Consider the following 22,277-nt stretch of genomic DNA (forward strand, 5'->3'; position numbering starts at 1 on the left):
AAACATTGCACGATTTCATGATGCTCCGGATTTGTTTGTTGGTGGGCCCTCCTGCTACCACCACATACAGACCATCCAGTAATATTTCGGGCAGAAACCTATGTCCTCTAGTTCTGGACTCCCCCATGCCAGTGAAAAGACTTTGTCTACTTATCCTATCCATGACCCTCATAATTTTATAAATCTGTATAAGGTCACCCCTCAGCCTCCGACACTCCAGGGAAAACAGCCCCAGCCTGTTCAGCCTCTCCCTACAGTCAAACCCTCCAACCCTGGCAACATCCATCTCTATGACTCTAAATGCACACTGTCCCACGGAAGGGATTTATAGTCTGGAGTTACACGTCTGTCAGATCGGGTTAGGACAGCACATTCTGTTCGTGAAGGACAGGATGAACCCTGGGTGGTGAAAGTGAGAACCAGCGATTGAGCTCTGAGCATGAAGGTTTCTCCCACAGAGGTAAGGAGCTCACCCTCGGCTGTAATATGGTACTAGAGCAGAGGCACTACACCGAGGGGCAACTCAGACTCCAGGGCAGGACACGCCCCTGAGCCCCGCCAAGACACGCCCCCTTCACTGATGGCCCCGCCCATTGCCGTCTCTCGCTCCGCTTCGTACCACGCGTGACCCGCCCACAGCCACGCCTCCTCGCGCCTCAACGGCCGTCAGCGCCTCTGGACACGCCTCTACGCCGCAGACCCCGCCCCCGCCACAGACCACGCCCCCGCCCCGCCCCCGCCCCTCCTCCCCCGCCCGTGTCCAGGCTGTGTCGTCACCATGGTGACCGTGCTGCTGTAGAGAGGGAGCCCCGATCCCGATCCCGATCCCGATCCCGCGGGGGACGGTGCCGGTGAGTGCGGTGTGTGTGCCAGAGATCCCTGTGTTCGTGACGGAGTGTGATCGCGGTCGGTCAGCATCCATCCTGATGAATGGCTCAAAGCCGCTTGTCCTGTCAGCACTTACACTTACATTCACACTCACACTCACACTCACATTTACACACATTCACAGTTACACACATTCACATTCACACTGTCACACACACACATTCACACTCACCCACTCAAACTCACATTCACATTCATGCTCACATTCACACTCGCACACACATTCACATTCACACTCACACAATCACACTCACACATTCACACTCACACTAACACTCACATTTACACACATTCACATTTACATACATTCACATTCACACTCACATTCACATTCACACTGTCTCACACACACACTCACATTCACACTCACCCACTCACACTCACATTCACACACACTCACTCACACACATTCACATTCACACTCACCCACTCACACTCGCATTCACACTCACCCACTCACACTCACATTCACACTCACATTCACACTCGCACACACATTCACATTCACACTCACGCAATCACACTCACACATTCACACTCACACATTCACACTCACACTAACACTCACATTTATATTCACATTCACACTCATACTCACATTCACACTCACATTCACACTCACCCACTCACACTCACACATTCACAGTCACATTCACATACTCACAATAGACAATAAGTGCAGGAGTAAGCCATTCAGCCCTTCGAGCCTGCACCACCATTCAATATGATCATGGCTGATCATCCTTAATCAGTATCCTGTTCCTGCCTTACCTCCATAACCCTTGAGTCCACTATCCTTGAGAGCTCTATCCAACTCTTTCTTAAATGAATCCAGAGACTGGGCCTCCACTGCTCCCTCTGGGGCAGAGCATTCCACACAGCCACCACTCTCTGGGTGAAGTAGTTTCTCCTCATCTCTGTCCTAAATGGTCTACCCCGTATTTTTAAGCTGTGTCCTCTGGTTCGACACTCACCCATCAGCGGAAACATGTTTCCTGTCTCCAGAGTGTCCAATCCTTTAATAATCTTATACATTTCAATCGGATCCCCTCTCAATCTTCTAAACTCAAGGGTATACAAGCCCAGTCGCTTTAGTCTTTCAACATAAGATAGTCCCACCATTCCAGGAATTGACCTCATGAACCTACGCTGTACTCCCTCAATAGCCAGAATGTCTTTCCTCAAATTTGGAGACCAGAACTGCACAAAGTACTCCAGGTGTGGTCTCACCAGGGCCCTGTACAGGTGCAGAAGAACCTCTTTGCTTCTATACTCAATCCCTCTTGTTATGGAGGCCAGCATGCTATTAGCCTTCTTCACTACCTACTGTACCTGCATGCTTACCTTCATTGACTGGTGTACAAGAACCCCCAGATCTCTTTGTGCTACCCCTTTACCTAAATTAATTCCATTGAGGTAGTAATCTGCCTTCCTGTTCTTGCCACCAAAGTGGATAACCATACATTTATCCACATTAAACTGCATCTGCCATGCATCTGACCCCTCACCTAACCTATCCAGGTCACCCTGTAATCTCCTAACATCCTCTTCACATTTCACCCTGCCACCCAGCTTTGTATCATCACCAAATTTGCTAATGTTATTACTAATACCATCTTCTATATCATTAACATATATTGTAAAAAGCTGCGGTCCCAGCACTGATCCCTGTGGTACCCTACTGGACACTGCCTGCCATTCCAAAAGGGAGCTGTTTATCACTACTCTTTGTTTCCTATCAGCCAACCAACTTTCAGTCCAAGTTAGTACTTTGCCCCCAATACCATGCACCCTAATTTTGCTCACTAACCTCCTACGTGGGACTTTATCAGAAGTTTTCTGTAAGTCCAGGTACTCTACATCTACTGGATCTCCCTTGTCCATCTTCAGAGTTACATCCTCAAAAATTCCAGAAGATTAGTCAAGCATGATTTACCCTTAATAAATCCATGCTGACTCTGTCCTATCCTGTTACTACTATCCAGATGTAATGTAATTTCATCCTTTATAATAGACTCCAGCATCTTTCCCACCACTGAGGTCAGACTGGCTGGTCTATAATTTCCTGCTTTCTCTCTCCCACCTTTCTTAAAAAGTGGTACAACATTAGCCACCCTCCAATCCACAGGAACCGATCCCAAATCTATCAAACTCTGGAAAATAATCACCAACGCATGTATGATTTCTTGAGCCACCTCCTTCAGTACCCTGGGATGTAGACCATCAGGCCCCGGGGACTTATCAACCTTCAGACCTAACAGTCTCTCCAACACCAATTCCTGGCAAATATAAATTCCATTAAGCTCAGGTCCTTCAGCCACTGTTACCTCAGGGAGATTGCTTGTGTCTTCCCCAGTGAACACAGATCTGAAATACCAATTCAATTCTTCTGCCATTTCTTTGTTCCCCGTAATATATTCCCCTGTTTCTGTCTTCAAGGGCCCAATTTTAGTCTTAACCATTTTTTTTTGCCTTTAACATTCCTAAAAAAAAGCTTTACTATCCTCCTTTATATTTTTGGCCATTTTACCTTCGTACCTCATTTTTTCTCTGCGTATTTCCTTCTTAGTAATCCTCTGTTGTTCTTTAAAAGCTTCCCAGTCCTCTGTTTTCCCACTTATATTTGCTATGTTATACTTTTTCTCTTTTAACTTTATATGTTCCTTAACTTCCCTCATCAGCCACGGCCACCCATGCCTCCTCCTAGGATCTTTCTTCCTTTTTGGAATGAACTGATCCTGCATCTTCTGCATTATAGACAGAAATATTCGCCATTGTTCCTCCACTGTCATCCCTGCTAAGGTATTGCACCATTGAACTTTGGCCAGCTCCTTCCTCATAACTCCATAGTTCCCTTTATTCAACAGAAATATTGTCACTTCCAATTGTACCCTCTCCCTCTCAAATTGCAGATTGAAGCTTATTGTATTATGGTCACTACTTCCCAATGGCTCCTTCACTTCGAGGTTCCTGATCAATTCTGGTTCATTGCACAATACCAGATCCAGAGTTGCCTTCTCCCTGGTAGGCTCCAGCACCAGCTATTCTAAGAATCCATTTCAGAGGCACTCCACAAAGTCTTTTTCTTGAGGTCCAATACCATCCTGATTTTCCCAGTCTACCTGCATGTTGAAATCTCCCATAACAACTGTAGTAACATCTTTGCGACAGGCCAATTTCAGCACCTTATTCAACTTACATCCGACATCCAGACTACTGTTTGGGGGCCTGTAGGTAACTCCCAAGAGGGTCTTTTTACCATTAGAATTTCTCAGCTCTATCCATACTGACTCTACATCCCCTGATTCTAGGTTCCCCCATGCAAGGGACTGAATATCATCCCTTACCAACATGGCCACCCCACCCCTCTGCCCGTCAGTCTGTCCTTACGATAGCACGTATAGCCTTGAATAATCATTTCCCAGGCCCTGTCCACTTGAAGCCACGTCTCAGTTATCCCCACAATATCGTATCTGCCAATTTCCAAAAGAGCCTCAAGCTCATCCATCTTGTTTCTAATGCTTCATGCATTCATGTATGGTATTTTTAATTTGTTACTGCCCTCACCCTTCCCATTCACATTCACACTCACCCACACACTCACACACACTCACACTCACATTCACACTCACCCACTCACACTCACACACACATTCACACTCACACCCACACATTCACACTCACACTCACTCACACTCACACATTCACACTCACCCACTTCACACTCACACACACTCACACACACACACTCACACACGCTGTTCATAACCACCAGACATTTCGGAATACTTTACAGCTCGTGAGTCATTAACAGGAAACTGAATAACCAACACAGTTAGCTAACACCCAAGATCACAATCTGCTGCCTCCACTCATCACGTATGAATTATTATTTCCTTTTGGAAGTTGGGTTTCTTGCTATCCAGTTCTAATGATTGTCAGGTGAAAAGCTTCAACATGATGTTTTATCAATGCTTACGCTTCAGCTTTTTATCTCTTCCGTTGTCTTGTTTTGACAAGTATTGTAGAAACCGTGATCTATCGGATTAACAGTCGGCGCTGACAGGGCAGAAAAGTAAACGAAATGACGAGACAGATGTTCCCTGATACAGCTGCGTGAGAGTGAGGGCTGCAGATGTTTCAGATATTAGAGTCGAGAATGTGTGGTGCTGGAAAGGCACAGCTGGTCAGGCAGCATCCGAGGAGCAGTGCATGAAATGTCGACTCTGCTGCTCCTCGGACGATGCCTGACCTGCTGTGCTTTTCCAGCACCACACTCTCGACTCTGATACAGCGATGTCAACTTTATCATACTTCGTACAGACCTGATGATATTTATTTTACTGCAGCTTTAACAAGACCATGGAACCTTTTATGAATGTTGTAAGAGCTGGCAGTGCAACATATCTGATACTAATTGAAAACACTACTTCCCAATGTTTCAGAATACTGAAATTTATCTGAGATGCCCTCTATCCTCAACCACTGAGAAAGTTAGCAGCTTGTTGAAAATCTAATGCATTTCTACCACTAGCCAGCTCCTTGCTAGATATCAAAAGATTTGGAACATAGTCAGCTAAATGGAATAGGAGGTGCAGATTTATTGTAGTCTGATTGAAAAACAGAATGGATGTAATGGTCTGAATAACTTACTTCTGATCCTATGTTCCTAACACTCTTTATGTGTACATTTGGTGTTACGCAGATAGTTAATCCCTAAGTTTATGGTTTTGCAATTTAAATGTTATTAAATAGGAATATTTGGTTTCACTACTGGAGCAGGATGGAAAGTTCAAACCACATAATCTGCACCTAATTCGTACCTTTGTATGTTGAAAATTTACGTTAAGTGTACACATAACAGCTGTACCACCCTCTGTGTAAATAAAATGCCTATGTCTTTTTTAAATCTCTCTCCTTTCACCTTGAAAATGTGGCCCATAGTTTTGAAATTCGCCCGTCTTAGGGAAAAGACTACTACCATCAACTTTCGTGACCGCAAAGTCTAACTCAGAAACATAAAGGTAACCTTGTCAATATTGACACTGAACTTTATAGGATGGTTATGTTTTGAAATATATCTTTCAATTCATTTCGCAACAGCTAGAGAAATGTAGACATGATCTAGTTGTCGTGAAGGGTAGATAAACTCAAATGGAAGCCCCCTCTGAGGTTGCTCTTACACACCAATGCTATGGAAAAGCCAGGAACCAAAAAAAAAACACAATAAACCACAGGGCATACCAAAATGCTAAAACCTAATTATAATTTCAATTAGGAACTTGGATGAAGGGGCAGAATTTATGGTTGTTAAATTTGCTGACAGCACCCATATAGGTTGAAAAGTATGTTGTGAAGAGGTTATGAGGAGTTTGCAAAGGGATATACATTAAGTCAGTGGGCAAAAAAAGATGACAATGGATTATAATTTAGGAAAATGCTAAACTTGTCCACTTTGGCAGGAAGAATAGGAAAGCAGTGTGCTGTTAAAATGGAGACAGATTACAGAATCCTGCAGTACATTGATCTGTTTGTTCCAATACATAAATCACTAAAAGTTAATATTAACTGCTGCAAGTGACGAGAAAGGAAATGGAATGTTGTTGTTAATTGCAACAGGATTTAAATACAAAAGAAAGGAAATTTTGCTAGTGTTTTATAAGACATTGATGAGACCTCATCGAGAGTAGTATGTACAGTTTTGGTCTCCACACATAAGAAAGGATATAATTGCATTACAAGCAGTTCAGAGAAGGTTTACTTGACTGATTCCTAGGATGAAGGAGTTACCTTATGAGGAAAGGTTGGATAGATTGAGCCTGTATCTACTGAAGGTTAGAAGAATGAGAGATGATTTTATTATAAACATCTAAAATCCTGAATGGATACAAAAAAGGTGTCTCTGGAACTAGGGAGCACAATTAATAGAGTGTCTCTTTTTAAGATGGACATAAGGAGAACTTATTTCCTCAGGCCATTAATCTATGAAATTCTTCTTACCCAAGAGCTTAATTAGATTTTTGATTGTCAAGAGAATCAAAGGTTATAGAGGGTAAGCAGGAAAGGAAAGTTGAGACAGTCAGATCACCCATTGTCTTATCAAATTTCGGAGTAGGCCTAAAGTACTGACTGGCCTCTGGCTGCTTCTTATTCATAGGATCATGTATACTTCCGTTTTAGACATTAACATAAAATCAAATTGTGTAAAAGGTTGATTTCTATTTAAAATAATAGGAGTTAAGGAACAGGGAGTTGCCAGTGTGTGCCTTGCTGGTGACAATTACATTTGTGAAAGCTTAACCTGAGTGGAACAATTGTCGAAAATGTTGACCTGCCATATTGATGAGAAATAAATGTTTTCACTGGAGAGCTGAGAATGACCTTGGAACTGTCCCTTCATGTTATATATTTGCTAGGGGCATGGCATATTGTTAAACAGTCTCATAAGACATATTTTAGTTAATATGGAAGTATCTTATTTTAGTTTGATATTTTGATTGCCTGTTTAATAAATGTTTGATCAATGTTTGTTTTCTGCTTATCCAAATATACTTTAACATGTTAAAGTACCCAATCAAAAAACTTTGCCACTGCCATAAAAATTGTTAATTAAGCATGTAGGACTTGAACTCAGGCCTCCTGGCTCAGAGATAAGGACAATACCACTGTACCACAAGAGCACATGCCCTTTCTCTCAGCCTACCTGAACTCTGCATTTATACATTCTACCACTTGGCAACAAGGGACCATTACGTAATGCCCAAAAAGTCTTATAATCTTTTCCATGTCTTAATTCTATCTAAGATGTTTTCACTACCTCTTACTTCTTTCATATGCTGTCATTTGTTGAATAAATTTCATCCTTAATCTTTAAAGCCACTCCTTTGGTTCCACCAATTTCCTGCTGATCTCGCATTATAAAATATTCACTTCCAAATACTAATTTTTTTTTGCAAACTACTATGACATGCCCTCTAAGTTGAATTTGTTCATTAACTTGTTTCTTATACTTTGTGCACTCATATAAATAGCGTTTATTTGGGCCACACATCTCAAATCACTTCGTCTGCCTTAATATTGTTATTCTCACACATTTCTTGTTTTCTCTCTGGTTTAATCTCCTTAATCTTTTAATTTGCCCTTCATCTGTATCAGAGAATGCACAATTTTTGACCATTACACATTCTCTTCCTTTAGCCCAGGCCTTCACCCTGCTGACACACTGATGAGCGAGCCTTCCCCTGCCCTGAGTGCGAGAAGAGCTTCAGCAATTCCTCTGTCCTGCTGTCCTACCAGCTGGTTCACACCGGGAAGAAGCCCTTCAGCTGTCCCCAGCGCAGGAAGGCCTTCAGCAATTCCTCCGCCCTGCTAACCCACCAGTGGGCCCACACCGGGGAGAAGTCCTTCAGCTGCCCGAGTGCAGTAGGTCCTGCAGCAATTCCTCCATCTTGCTGAGGCACCAGCAGGTCCACATAGGGGAGAGGCCCTACCCAACCCCCAAGTGCAGGAAATTCCTCCAACCTGCTGACCCACCGGCGAGTCCATGCTCACCTCTCCCAAGTGCAGGCAGATGTTCACGTTATTGGGCAACTTGCGAACGCACCAGCGGAGGCACCAGCTCTCCCAACAATCAGATTCCGTTGGTGATGCTGTTGTGGGTCACCTCCAGGACTGAACCTCCTGTCTGTTCTGACAGTGGGTGGGGTGGGAGAGTTGGTGGGCCTTTTCTGTTTTCTGCTAGAAGTCCCCAATTCTGTGGTGGCTTAGGGGTGGCTTGGTGGCTCAGTGGTGCGCACTGCTACCTCACAGTGCCAGAGACCCAGCTTCGATCCCACCCTCAGGGTAACTGTCTGTGTGGAATTTACACGCTCTCCCCTTGTGTCTGCGTGGGTTTCGTCTGGGTGCTCTGGTTTCCTCCCACAGTCCAAAAATGTACAGGTTAGGGCAAATTAGCCAAGCTAAATTGTCCCAGAGTGTTCAGGGATGTGTAGGTGTGATGCATTAGTCAGAGGGTAAATGTAGAGTATCAGAGTAGGAGAATGGGTCTGGGTGCGTTACTCTTCAGAGGGTTGGTGTGGACGTATTGGGCCGAAGGGCCTGTTTCCACACTGTAGGGATTCTATGTCTGTTTTCAAGTTTATATTTATACTGCCTTTCCACCTGAGCCATACTCTCCTGCCCCCCACAACCTTGCATTTACTAGTTTATAGACCCTAGTGACCTTACCAATTAACCTCACCCGGCCTACCTCATCATGCTATCATTTTATTTCATGTTCTTTCATGGGATGTCAACATTTCTCCCCATCCTTTTTCACTGTTAAGTGTTCTTTAGTCTTTTATGGTTGTAGGCACCAATCGCAAGAACAATTTTGTTACTCATCTTAATTACCTTTGCAATGTTTAGGGCAGGTTAAGAGTAAATCACATTGCAGTGGGTCCAGAGTCATGTAAAGTCCAGACCAGGTAAGAATGGAAGAGTTTGCCGCCGAAAGTGCACTAGTGAACCAGGTATGCATTTACAATAGATGATTGTTTTATGCACTGGGATTTCCTGACAATTTATTTGAGTGTGGTGGCACTCAGACTAACATATTGCCCCACCAGCAAGGTAACTCACTGGATTGTCTGCCTCAGAGTTAACAGGCAGAATGAGGGTGGATTTCAGGTCCCATCAGATACCTGCCTGAGGTATACTGGCTGAGGCCTGCACTGGAGGACTTCTAGTGGTGACCAGGTCATTTCTTCTTTTTCTTGGTCACTTGGTGGTGGGGGGGGGGTCAAGGGGCTTTTAGTCTGATTGCAGATATTACATGTGGATCTTTTGTCGTAAGACCGCTTAAAGCAGAAATTAACTTTATCTCCCAAAAAGTTTAACAATCAGGATCTTCCCACTTTAAGTGTGAACTAACCATTTCGTATAAGGTTATCTATAAAACAGGAAATTATCCAGCCTATTCTAGAGTCATAGAGATGTACTGCATGGAAACAGACCCTTCAGCCCAACCCGTCCATGCCGACCAGATATCCCAACCCAATCTAGCCCCACCTGCCAGCACCCAGCCCATATCCCTCCAAACCCTTCCTATTCATATACCCATCCAAATGCCTTTTAAATGTTGCAATTATACCAGCCTCCACCACTTCCTCTGGCAGTTCATTCCATACACATATCACCCTCTGCATGAAAATGTTGCCCCTTAGGTCTCTTTTATATCTTTCCCTTCTCACCCTAAACCTATGCCTTCTAGTTCTGAACTTCTCGACTCCAGGGAAAACAAACTTTGTTTATTTATCCTATCCATGCCCCTCATAATTTTGTAAACCTTTATAAGGTCACCCCTCAGCCTCCGACCCTCCAGGGAAAACAGCCCCAGCCTGTTCAGCCTCTCCTATAGCTCAAATCCTCGAACCCTGGCAATATCCTTGTAAATCTTTTCTGAACCCTTTCAAGTTTCACAGCGTCTTTCAGATAGGAAGGAGACCAGAATTGCACGCAATATTCCAACAGTGGCCTAACCAATGTCCTGTACAGCCGCAACATGACCTCCCAACTCCTGTACTCAATACTCTGAGCAATAAAGGAAAGCATACCAAACGCCTTCTTCTCTATCCTATCTACCTGCGACTCCACTTTCAAGGAGCTATGAACCTGCACTCCAAGGTCTCTTTGTTCAGCAACACTCCCCAGGATCTTACCATTAAGTTATAATTCCTGCTAATATTTGCTTTCCCAAAGCGCAGCACCTCGCATTTATCTGAGTTAAACTCCATCTGCCACTTCTCGACCCATTGGCCCATCTGATCAAGATCCTGTTATAATCTGAGGTAACCTTCTTCGCTGTCCACTACACCTCCAATTTTGGCGTCATCTGCAAACTTACTAACTGTACCTCTTATGCTCGCATCCAAATCATTTATATAAATGACAAAAAGTAGAGGACCCAGCACCGATCCTTGTGGCACTCCACTGGTCACAGGCCTCCAGTCTGAAAAACAACCCTCCACCACCACTCTCTGTCTTCTACCTTTGAGCCAGTTCTGTATCCAAATGGCTAGTTCTCCTGTATTCCGTGAGATCTAACCTTGCTAACCAGTCTCCCATGGGGAACCTTGTTGAACGCCTTCCTGAAGTCCATGTAGATCATATCTACCACTCTGCCCTCATCAATCCTCTTTGTTACTTCTTCAAAAAACTCAATCAAGTTTGTGAGACATGATTTCCCACTCACAAAGCCATGTTGACTATCCCTAATCAGTCCTTGCCTTTCCAAATACATGAACATCCGGTCCCTCAGGATTCCCTCCAACACTTTGCCCACCACCGAGGTCAAGCTCACTGGTCTATAGTTCCCTGGCTTGTCCTTACCACCCTTCTTAAACAGTGACACCACTTTAGCCAACCTCCACTCTTCTGGCACCTCACCTGTGACTATCAATGATACAAATATCTCAGCAAGAGGCCCAGCAATCACTTCCCTAGCTTCCCACAGAGTTCCAGGGTACCCCTGATCAGGTCCTGGGGATTTGTCCAACTTTATACATTTCAAGATATCCAGCACTTCCTCCTCTGTACCATCGACATTTTGGAACTACTTTCTATATCTTCCATATCCTTTTCCACAGTAGCTACTGATGCAAAGTGCTCATTTAGTATCTCCCCCATTTCCTGTGGCTTCACACAAAGGCTGTCTTGCTGATCTTTGAGGGGCCCTATTCTCTCCCTCATTACTCTTTTGTCCTTAATTTATTTGTAAAACCCCTTTGGATTCTCCTTAACTCTATTTGCCAAAGCAATTTAATGTCCCCTTTTTGCCTCTTAAGTGTACAATAATTGATGGTGGTTACATGGCCAACACTTAATTCTAGTTTTTTTTTAAATGATTGCAGATTTAACCATTCCACTCTAGTATCAGGGTTCAAACTCCTGTCCTGCAGATATTACCCTGGTGTTTGGGGTCACGAGTCCAGTGACATTACCACTACACCATCATTAACTCCTTATGTTCGATGTTTGTAATTGATTACCAGAAAAATAACTGTAATGATAATTGTATCACTTTACTCTCAACACTGAGATATAGTGCTCAGCTTTGCAGTTTGTCTTCTAGCTGGCAAGACAAAAATCTGTAAAGTTATAGTGGTGTGTATTGTAAGTGAGGGGTATGACATGACCAGTGGTCAGCACAGAGACACAATAAATATTACAGATACGGTTGCTTGGATAAATCATGTCCTACAAAGTTAAGAGTGATTTATGGTCAGTCTGGTGAGTAGAGAGATTTATCATTACCTGTCTCTCTTATCATTTGTTTTGATTTACAAGACAGGTTTGAAATATAATTTGTTTTCATGATTTCAATGGTGCTGACAACTTGCATTCATAAAGCATACTTAAAGTAGTAAGATGTCCTTAAACACATCACAATGACCTCTGAATCGGATCTCCAGTTTTCAAATTGCATTATTTTGTTTAAAAGACATTGCAAATTATTTCATAGCTGACAGTATGAGACATCTTACAGCAGTTAAAATATAAAGATGAAATAAGTTTATTGTCTGTTTAAACCTAAGCATTTTTAAATAGCTTAAACCATCAATCCAAACCAAGAATCAACAGATTATTCATAATGTGCTGTTCCCATTTTTGATTGTTAAGCTGAACTTCACAAGTATTTTGTATGTGTTTATATAAACAAACATTGAATTGAATTGAATTAAATTGAGTTGAATTGAATTTATTGTCACGTGTACAGAGGCACAGTGAAAAGCTTTGTCTTGCGAGCAAAACAGGCAGATCGCAGAGTTAAGTAACACAGGTAAATAAATAATAGGTAAACAATGGCAAAAGCAAAAACACAGGTACAAGGATGTAACTCTGAAGATGGACGAGGGAGATCCAGTGGATGTAGTGTACCTGGACTTTCAAAAAGCCTTTGATAAAGTCCCACATAGGAGGTTAGTGAGCAAAATTAGGGCGCATGGTATTGGGAGCAAAGTACTAACCTGGACTGAAAATTGGTTGTGATGAGATGATCACATGTGATGAGATGATCTTGTGGTCAAGATGGGCTAAACCAAATTCTTGTCTAATTCAACACTCCTCTTAGCATAGTCCACATCACATAAAGCCTGATAAGATTCTTCCCATTAAGAAACTTGTAGAATGGGCATACAATTGCTAAATGAATTTCAGTACAGATGAATGTGAGAATTTGGCCCATTGTTCCAATTAGAAGATCGTTATTATTGAAGCATAGACTCGAGTTGTGTGTTGGGGTCCTGCTGAAGTCCTGATGCAGTGGATACCACAGGAATTTCTAAGGTCGTTGAAAATTCTAATTGGCAATTACTCGATGTTTGGAATAATTTAAAAATGTTCTCAACTCTTGACTTGAGTGCTGATGCCAACCACCTACCTATCCATGTCACCTGATCCTTCCCTTGACCTGCCTGATACTAGCTTCTACCCTCCCTCCTGACTTAAGCAACACAGTCCCTCACACACCTCCCACCCACTTCAATCCCTGAGTCCTATCCCAAAGTCCCACAGGGACAATAAGCCTGGCTCTCACAGAAACCCAAATCCTTTCCATCCCTGCCATTTTAGACCGATATGGACGCCTGACCTCCTCCATCACCCAACACCCAATCCTACTTGATTTGACCCTTGATAACCCCCGACTCCTCCCCTAACACTCTAACCCCAATTTCCCTGATATCTCGAACCCCAACTTATCTTGTACCCTACTCCCTCAACTATCTGCTACCCTATCTCTCACTTATCTTACACATGCATACTTTTTTTCTGTCGCTGCTAAAGTGGCTGTAACAACTTTGAATCCTGGAGTGACTGCCCTAAAAGAAGGGTGTGGTTTCAGCACAGATCTACTTCACTGCTGCCTGTGTGGATTGCTGGACTGGATTAGACTGCTCTGGTAATGATAGCTCCTGCCTTGAATGTTCACATGGACAATTCCTGAAAGGATAAATGGGTAACCTTTTGTCTTATTTGGGCTTGAAATAGGGATTCTGACCCTATTTGGAAGATTCAACTGGTGATATTTTGGTAAGTAAAATAATGAAGTGGCTTTTGGTTGGGAACTAAGATCTAGATGTGATAAAAGAGCAAAGAGATTTGCATGTTGCAAGTATACAAGTCTTTGAAGTAGTGACATTTGTTGATATGTCATTTCAAAGCCTGCAAATCAAGAACTAGGTTTTATTTCTAGAGGAAGAATTGAAAAAATAGAGAAGTTGTGCTGAAATTAAAATAAAAAATGGAAAAAACACAGCACGTTAGGCAGCATCTGTGTAACAAGAGAAAAAACAAGTTAACTTTTTGGGTTTGTGATCTTCCATCAGATTTTGGGGAAAAAAAGATGTGGTAAGTTTTGAACATGAGAGAGATGGGACAAGGACAAAATGAATATTTATGGTAGTGTGAAAGACAGGAGCGATGAAATGAAGTTATCCCACATCCACAGATATTGGCACATGACATGTGCCAGCCTCTCTGTGAGCCCTCATTTTTCACATCCTCAATCCATTTTAAAATGAAGTTATGCTGAACTTACTTAATGAACCTTTGTTTGCTCAAACCTTCAGTCTTGTGCATCATATTTGAAAATGGGCCAACAAAGATAAGTATGGATGATACCAAAAGTATAAAGTTTAAAGTACATCCAGATTGACTTGTATATTTATTACTGACACTATTGTGCTGATTCCCAGGGTACACAAAGATCTGCCAGTACTGGCTGTGTGAAGTATTTGCATAGATGATGGGCACACCTTCCCTTAAACACGTACACAGAACTTAAGCAAAAGCACCATCTCCCAATAAGGAATTAGAATGTTTCCATCAGTATAAATGGAACAGAATTTCACTATCACTGTTCAGATATTGTCTGCTCGATATTCTGTCAGAACTTTATCACAATATTGGCATTCATATCCTGGCTTGACTGAGATAAATAAACAATACTGCAAAGATCAATAATCATAAAGAAATGCATTACGAACCATACACTACAAACAGAATGTTGATGCAAAGGTGATAAATCATAATCTTCTCTCAGGTTCATTTAGGAGCAATTTTGCAAGGTGATTTTGCAGAAAGTTTGCAATTTCTGATAATGAATAAAGCTAGGAGACTGGCTGCACTGGAACGTAACAAATGAAAGGTTCCCATTTGCCCCTGTAGAAGGATCATGATTAGAGGGAGGGATTAGAGGAACTGAAATATGGGAGGAAGGGCACTAACCTTAGGAAAGATTCCAAGGCCTTGATGGGGATGCAGTGGAGATTTACCTGAATGGTACCAGGGTGAGGATGTTACAGTTATGTAGTGAAACTGAGTAGAGTTACTGAGGGTGCTGTGAATTTGAAATTTGTTCCTACTATCAGAGGGAGTAATTGAGAAGAATAACATGCATTTGAGGGTAAATTAGATTAGAAACATATATAGAAATGCAGAAATGAAAGCTTTCATGAGGGAATTGGATAAATATTAGCCAAAGAAAAAATTGCTGTGCAGTTGCTTTGCTGTTAGAATTTATGTATCGCTGGACATTGGAGTGCATCTGGGAAAATTAACAAACAGTGAAATTCTCAACTAATCTTGGAGGAACTGTTGGGCGAAGTTCACAGCACAGACTCAGATAAGTTAATGGTTGTTTTAAGCTTGTCCAATAGAAAGGCTGCAGTAGTGGGTACAGTGGATCCTTCCTTGATTATATATTTTTGGAGATAAGTCTCTTGATTAAACTTAAAATATAAGCCATAGCTATTAATTTAACTTGGGGCAGTGTTTGTAGAGGAATAAGATGGTGTTATTTTCTGGGTCTGTAGATTGTGAAGTAGCAAAAATGGCCTTTGCAGTGATATGTACTTCTTGTCAGATGTGGGAGTTTAAAGAGAGTTTAAGAGTTACTGCGGATTATATCTGCCATAAATGCTGTTGGATGCAAATCTTATCAGATCAAGTGGATCGGTTGAAGAGACAAATAGAAGCGATGAGGAATTTGCAACAGCTACAGTATGTGATGGATGGCAGTTATAGAAAGAGGGGAAAGTCTCAGATACAGTCACATAGATGGGTTAACTCAAGGAAGGGTAAAAGAGGTAGGCAGCTAGTGCAGGAGTCTTGTGGATATACCCATTTCAAACAGGTATGCTGTTTTGGAAAATGTAGGGGGTGATATATTCTGAGGGGAACATAGCACAAACAGCCAAGTTTCTGGTATTGAGACCGGCTCAAATGCAACGAGGGGTGTATCGGCATCCAAGAAATCAATTGTGTTAGGGGATTCTGTAGTCAGTGATACAGACAGACGTTTCTGTGGCCAGCAGAGAAAAAGCAGAATGGTGTGTTGTTTCCCTGGTGCCAGGATCAAGGATGTCTCAGAGAGGGTGCAGAATATTCTCACGGGGGAGAGGGGCCAGCAGGAGGTCATTGTCCACATTGGAACCAGTAACATTGGAAGGGAAAAGGTTGAGACTCTGAAGGGAGATTACAGAGAGTTAGGTAGAATTTTAAAAAGGATGTCCTCAAGGGTAGTAATATCTGGATTACTCCCAGTGCTACAAGCTCTTGAAGGCAGGAATAGGAGGATAGAGCAAATGAATGCATGGCTGAGGAGCTGGTGTATGGGAGAAGGATTCACATTATTGGAGTATTGGAATCTCTTTTGGGGTAGAAGTGACCTGTACAAAAAGGACGAATTGCACCCAAATTGGAAGGGGACTAATATACTGGCAGGGAAATTTGCTAGAACTGCTTGGGAGGATTTAAACTAGTAAGGTGGGGGGGGTGGGACCCAGGGAGATAGTGAGGAAAGAGATCGATCTGACACGGGTACAGCTGAGAACAGAAGTGAGTCAAACAGTCAGGGGAGGCAGGGACAAGATAGGACTAATAAATTAAACTGCATTTATTTCAATGCAAGGGGCCTAACAGGGAAGGCAGATGAACTCAGGGCATAGTTAGGAACATGGGACTGGGATATCACAGCAATTGCAGAAACATGGCTCAGGAATGGGCAGGACTGGCAGCTGAATGTTCCAGGATACAAATGCTACAGGAAGGATAGAAAGGGAGGCAAAAGAGGAGGGGGAGTGGCATTTTTGATAAGGGATAGCATTTCAGCTGTGCTAAGGGAGGATACTCCCAGAAGTACATCCAGGGAAGTTATTTGGGTGGAACTGAGAAATAAGAAAGGGATGATCAGCTAATAGCGATTGTATTATAGACCCCCCAATAGTCAGAGGGAAATTGAGAAACTAACTTGTCAGGAGATCTCAGCTATCTGTAAGAATAATAGGGTTTTTTATGGTAGGGGATTTTAACTTTCCAAACATCAACTGGGACTGCCATAGTGTTAAAGGTTTAGATGGAGAGGAATTTCTTAAGTGTGTACAAGACAATTTTCTGATTCAGTATGTGGATGTACCTACGAGAGAAGGTGCAAAACTTGACCTACTCTTGGGAAATAAGGCAGGGCAGGTGACTGAGGTGTCAGTGGGGGAGCACTTTGGGGCCAGTGACCATAATTCTATTCGTTTTAAAATAGTGATGGAAAAGGATAGACCAGATCTAAAAGTTGAAGTTCTAAATTGGAGAAAGGCCAATTTTGACAGTATTAGGCAAGAACTTTCATAAGCTGATTGGAGGCAGATGTTCGCAGGTAAAGAAACAGCTGGAAAATGGGAAGCCTTCAGAAATGAGATAACAAGAATCCAGAGAAAGTATATTCCTGTCAGAGTGAAAGGGAAGGCTGGTAACTATTGGGAATGCTGGATGACTAAAGAAATTGAAGGTTTGGTTAAGAAAAAGAAGGAAGCATATGTCAGGTACAGACAGGATAGATCGAGTGAATCCTTAGAAGAGTATAAAGAAAGTAGGAGTATACTTAAGAGGGAAACCAGGAGGGGAAAATGGGGACATGAGATAGCTTTGGCAAATAGAATTAAGGAAAATCCAAAGGGGTTTTTACAAATATATTAGGGACAAAAGGGTAATTAGGGAGAGAATAGGGCCCCTCAAAGATCAACAAGGCGGCTTTTGTGTGGAGCCACAGAAAATGGGGGAGATTCTAAATGAATATTTTGCATCAGTATTTACTGTGGAAAAGGATATGGAAGATATAGACTGTTGGGAAATAGATCGTGACATCTTGCAAAATGTCCAGATTACAGAGGGGGAAGTGCTGGATGTCTTGAAACGGATAAAGGTGGATAAATCCCCAGGACCTGATCAGGTGCACCCGAGAACTTTATGGGAAGCTGGAGAAGTGATTGCTGGGCCTCTTGCTGAGATATTTGTATCATCTATAGTCATAGGTGAGGTGCCGGAAGATTGGAGGTTGGTAAACTGGTGCCACTGTTTAAGAAAGGTGGTAAGGATAAGCCAGTGAGCCTGACCTCAGTGGTGGGCACGTTGTTTTAGGGAATCCTGAGGGACAGGATGTACACGTATTTGGAAAGACAAGGAATGGTTTGGGATAGTCAACATGGCTTTGTGCATGGGAAATCATGTCTCACAAACTTGTTTGAGTTTTTTGATGAAGTAACAAAGAAGATTGATGAGGGCAGAGCAGTAGATGTGATCTATACGGAGTTCAGTAAGGCATTCGACAAGGTTCCCCATGGGGGACTGATTAGCAAGGTTAGACTCATGGAATACATGGAGAACTAGCCATTTGGATACAGAACTGGCTCAAAGGTAGAAGACAGAGGGTGGTGATGGAGAGTTGTTTTTCAGACTGGAGGCCTATGACCAGTGGAGTGCCACAAGGATCGGTGCTGGGTCCTCTGCTTTTTGTCATTTACATAAATGATTTGGATGCGAGCATAAGAGGTACAGTTAGTAAGTTTGCAGATGACACCAAAATTGGAGGTGTAGTGGACAGCGAAGTGACCTTGGAGTGCAAGTTCATAGCTCCTTGAAAATGGAGTCGCAGGTAGATAGCATAGTGAAGAAGGTGTTTGGTATGCTTTCCTTTATTGGTCAGAGTATTGAGTACAGGAGTTGGGAGGTCATGTTGCGGCTGTACAGGATATTGGTTCGGCCACTGTTGGAATATTGCGTGCAATTCTGGTCTCCTTCCTATCAGAAAGATGTTGTGAAACTTGAAAATGTTCACAAAGATTTACAAGGATGTTGCCAGGGTTGGAGGATCTGAGCTACAGGGAGAGGCTGAACAGTCTGGGGCTGTTTTCCTGGAGCGTCAGAGGCTGAGGGGTGACCTTATAGATGTTTACAAACTGATGAGGAGCATGGATAGGATAAATAGGCAAAGTATTTTCCCTGGGGTTGGGGAGTCCAGAACTAGAGGGCATAGGTTTAGGGTGAGAGGGGAAAGATATAAAAGAGACCTAAGGGGCAACTTTTTCACGCAGAGGGTGGTACGTGTATGGAATGAGCTGCCAGAGGATGTGGTGGAGGCTGATACAATTGCAACATTTAAGAGGCATTTGGATGGGTTTATGAATAGGAAGGGTTTGGAGGGATATAGGTCGGGTGCTGGTAGGTGGGACTAGATTGGGTTGGGATATCTGGTTGGCATGGATGGGTTGGACCGAAGGGTCTGTTTCCATGCTCTACATCCCTATGACTCTATGACTGTAATAGGAAAAGAACCGGAGAGCAATGGACTATTTAAATCATAGTTCCAAAGTACTGGCCACAAGCACAACAACATAAATAGTCGCCACCTGTGCTATACCCTTCTGTATAAGATTATCCCATCAGGAAAGGATGATCAGGCTGTACCTCTTTTCCTTTAAGATGAGAAGGCTGACGGTTGACCAATATTGTTTATGCTTAGACAATGATTAAAGACTAAGCAGGAAAAAGATGTGTATGCTAGGTGTCAGGTTTATATTGCAAGTGACAATAGTGTTGAATATAGAAAACGCACACAGAGTGTAAGAAAGGACAAACGTAGCAAAGAGAGATTATGAGAAGAAACTGGAAGCTAACTTTAAAGAGGATTCAAAAATATTCCAAAGGCATATGAATAATAAAAGGATAATTCAAGAAAAAATGAGGCCAAGAAGGAATCAAAAAGAGGATTCCTTCTTGGAGCCAGAACAGGCATCAAAATAATCCTTTTGAGGGCTGTTCTTGAGATTTTCCAAGGCGTACGTTTTGATTTTAGGGTGCCACCTTTTAGTTTTCTTGGGGTCTGTCATTCTCACTAGCTCCTTTGTTAGGTGATGCAGTAATGTAATAACATTAGCTTTTGTTTTATTTATTAACATAAGAATTATTGCAGTGACAAACACATTGAGAAGAATTCATCAATATCCGCAATTATCATCCCCATATTAAACATAAAGTCACAACATACAAGGAAAGCATTAGCTTCCCAACACCATAATATTCAAATCACGAGACGACAACAGGAATAAGTTTACAACAGAAGTTTTTGTCTGAAAGAACTGAAATACATCTCTAAGCAAAAAAAAACTATCACCATAAACACACTTTGCGAAAACTGGTGAGATTGTAGTTAGTGCAATTCCATCGCATATGCACTAGTCTGAAGGATTTTACTCCAGCTGTTACTACCCTTTTTACTGCAACTGTGTTCTCAATCTCAAGTTGATGTTTCACATTTGACATCATTTTATTATAAAAGAATCCGCTACACTTTTTATTGTACATTGGCTCCTGAAGTTATTAGACCTTATGCTAGAGATTTCACATTCATTTTCAAGACATCCATTGCCTCATTGACATTTAGTTCTTTTCTGGCTTTGGGTTAGTTGAGTGTTTGTTGACAGGTGTAAATCCATTTTTTGTCATTTGCAGCCCCCTTTTCTACTCTCACCCTGAAGTCTCCTTTTCCTAACAACTTCTACTTGCAGCCCTCTTCTGCCCCCACTTCCCTTTCAGCCATCTTTTCCACCGGACCTTGCAGAACCTTTCTCCACACCTTGCAGCCCTTTTCTTTCCTTCTTGAATTTCTTTTTGCATTCCCCATCTTTGGCCGTCTTTACTGTCCCCTTTTCAAGTGGTCAATGGACTCCTTTTCCCTCCTTAGAGCTCTTTTCCTCTCATCCTTTTGCCGTCCCCTTCTTTTCATTTCTTGTATTCATCTTCCTTTTAGCCCCATCAGCCCCCTTCCTTGTTTTCTTCAGCCTCCCCATTCCTCTTTGCAGTCCCTTCGTTACCTTTCCCAAGCTTTGTCTTCACCTTGTCCCTTGTTGCAAACCCCTTCTTCTCTCAGATTATGTTTTCCACCACCCCACCCCTATTATTCTACCAATAGTACTCCTCAAGACTAGATGTGGTCAATGGCAATGCCCACCCCACCACCCCTCCGAAGGCACTGGCACAGCTGATGGAACCCTTCCTCTGCCCCATCTAGTCTCTGTTGATGGTAGCCCAGTTGTTCACACTGCCACTTCTTAGCTGCTTCTATCACAGATTGTTCTCTCTTCACTAGTGAGCCTTACAGCAGTAAACATGAATGAGTACCAACCTGTGATAGAAGGAACACTTCTTCAATCATCTATGTATCCCACTTACCGAATCAACACTTTTCTGATTGGTCATGATTGCATTTTTGCCTGCGATTTAATAGTTTTCAAGAGCTAATTTTCGCACTGCCTTGATGTATTTTGACCTGGACAGAAGACGTAGCTGATGTTTGAAGTGAGTGTTTGCCTTTGTCTTTAACAAGAGAGATGATGCTGCAAGGTTGTGGTGAGTAGGGAGATAATTGAAACACTGGATGGGCAAAAAGTGGATAAACACCAGGTTCTAGAAAGGTTGATTATACATTAAGGTTGTTAAGTTACCAGGCCTGAATGGAATCATCCAAGGCTGCTGAGGGAAATAAGATTGGAAAGTGCAGAGATGCTGAGCCTCACCTTCCGATCCTTCTTGGATATGAGGATACTGTCAGAGGACCAGAGAATTGCAAAATGTTACATCCATGCTTGAAACAAATTCAAGAAATAGGCTCAGTGACAGTAAACTCTTGCTGCATAGCTATTTTAAGCCTCAAGGAAGTGATGTTCCCCAGGGATTAGTATTAGAATCACTGGTTCTCATGAAATTTATTCTCAGGATATGTAGATTACAATTTCAAAATTTGCAACTAACACAAAATTTCCAATTATAGCAAATCATGAGAAAGTGGTAGTCTTTAAAGGGACATAGAGTATGATTGATAATTACAGATGAAGTTTAATGCAGAAAAATGCAAAAGTATGAAGAGCAAAATTGCAATATGAACTAAACTTAATGGAACAGCAGAGACCTTGGAGGTACATGTGCATGCTCTATTGAAGGTAGCAAAAGAATTTCAGAAAATTGAAAAAAAGCCACTCATGTCCTGAGCTGTCTAAATATACACATTGAGGGCAAAGCTGTGA

At 42.4% G+C, this 22,277-nt stretch overlaps 1 protein-coding gene across 3 annotated transcripts in view; it reads left to right on the plus strand.

Annotated features, from left to right (window-relative positions):
- The first annotated feature begins 765 nt into the window (after nucleotides 1-765).
- LOC132832236 (uridine phosphorylase 1-like) overlaps nucleotides 766-22,277 on the plus strand; it is a 110,583-nt gene continuing 89,071 nt past the window's right edge. The window contains exons 1-2 of one of the 3 annotated variants that reach the window (XM_060850047.1): nucleotides 766-851; nucleotides 5,833-5,912. The gene's annotated coding sequence lies outside the window, so the exon portion shown is untranslated. Of the gene's footprint in view, nucleotides 852-5,832; nucleotides 5,913-13,933; nucleotides 13,957-22,277 lie in introns of those variants that run through there. The other 2 variants (XM_060850046.1, XM_060850048.1) reach the window with 2 other exon arrangements.

This window comes from Hemiscyllium ocellatum, chromosome 34 (genome assembly GCF_020745735.1).
Source record: "Hemiscyllium ocellatum isolate sHemOce1 chromosome 34, sHemOce1.pat.X.cur, whole genome shotgun sequence".
In the NCBI taxonomy this organism is placed as follows: domain Eukaryota; kingdom Metazoa; phylum Chordata; class Chondrichthyes; order Orectolobiformes; family Hemiscylliidae; genus Hemiscyllium; species Hemiscyllium ocellatum.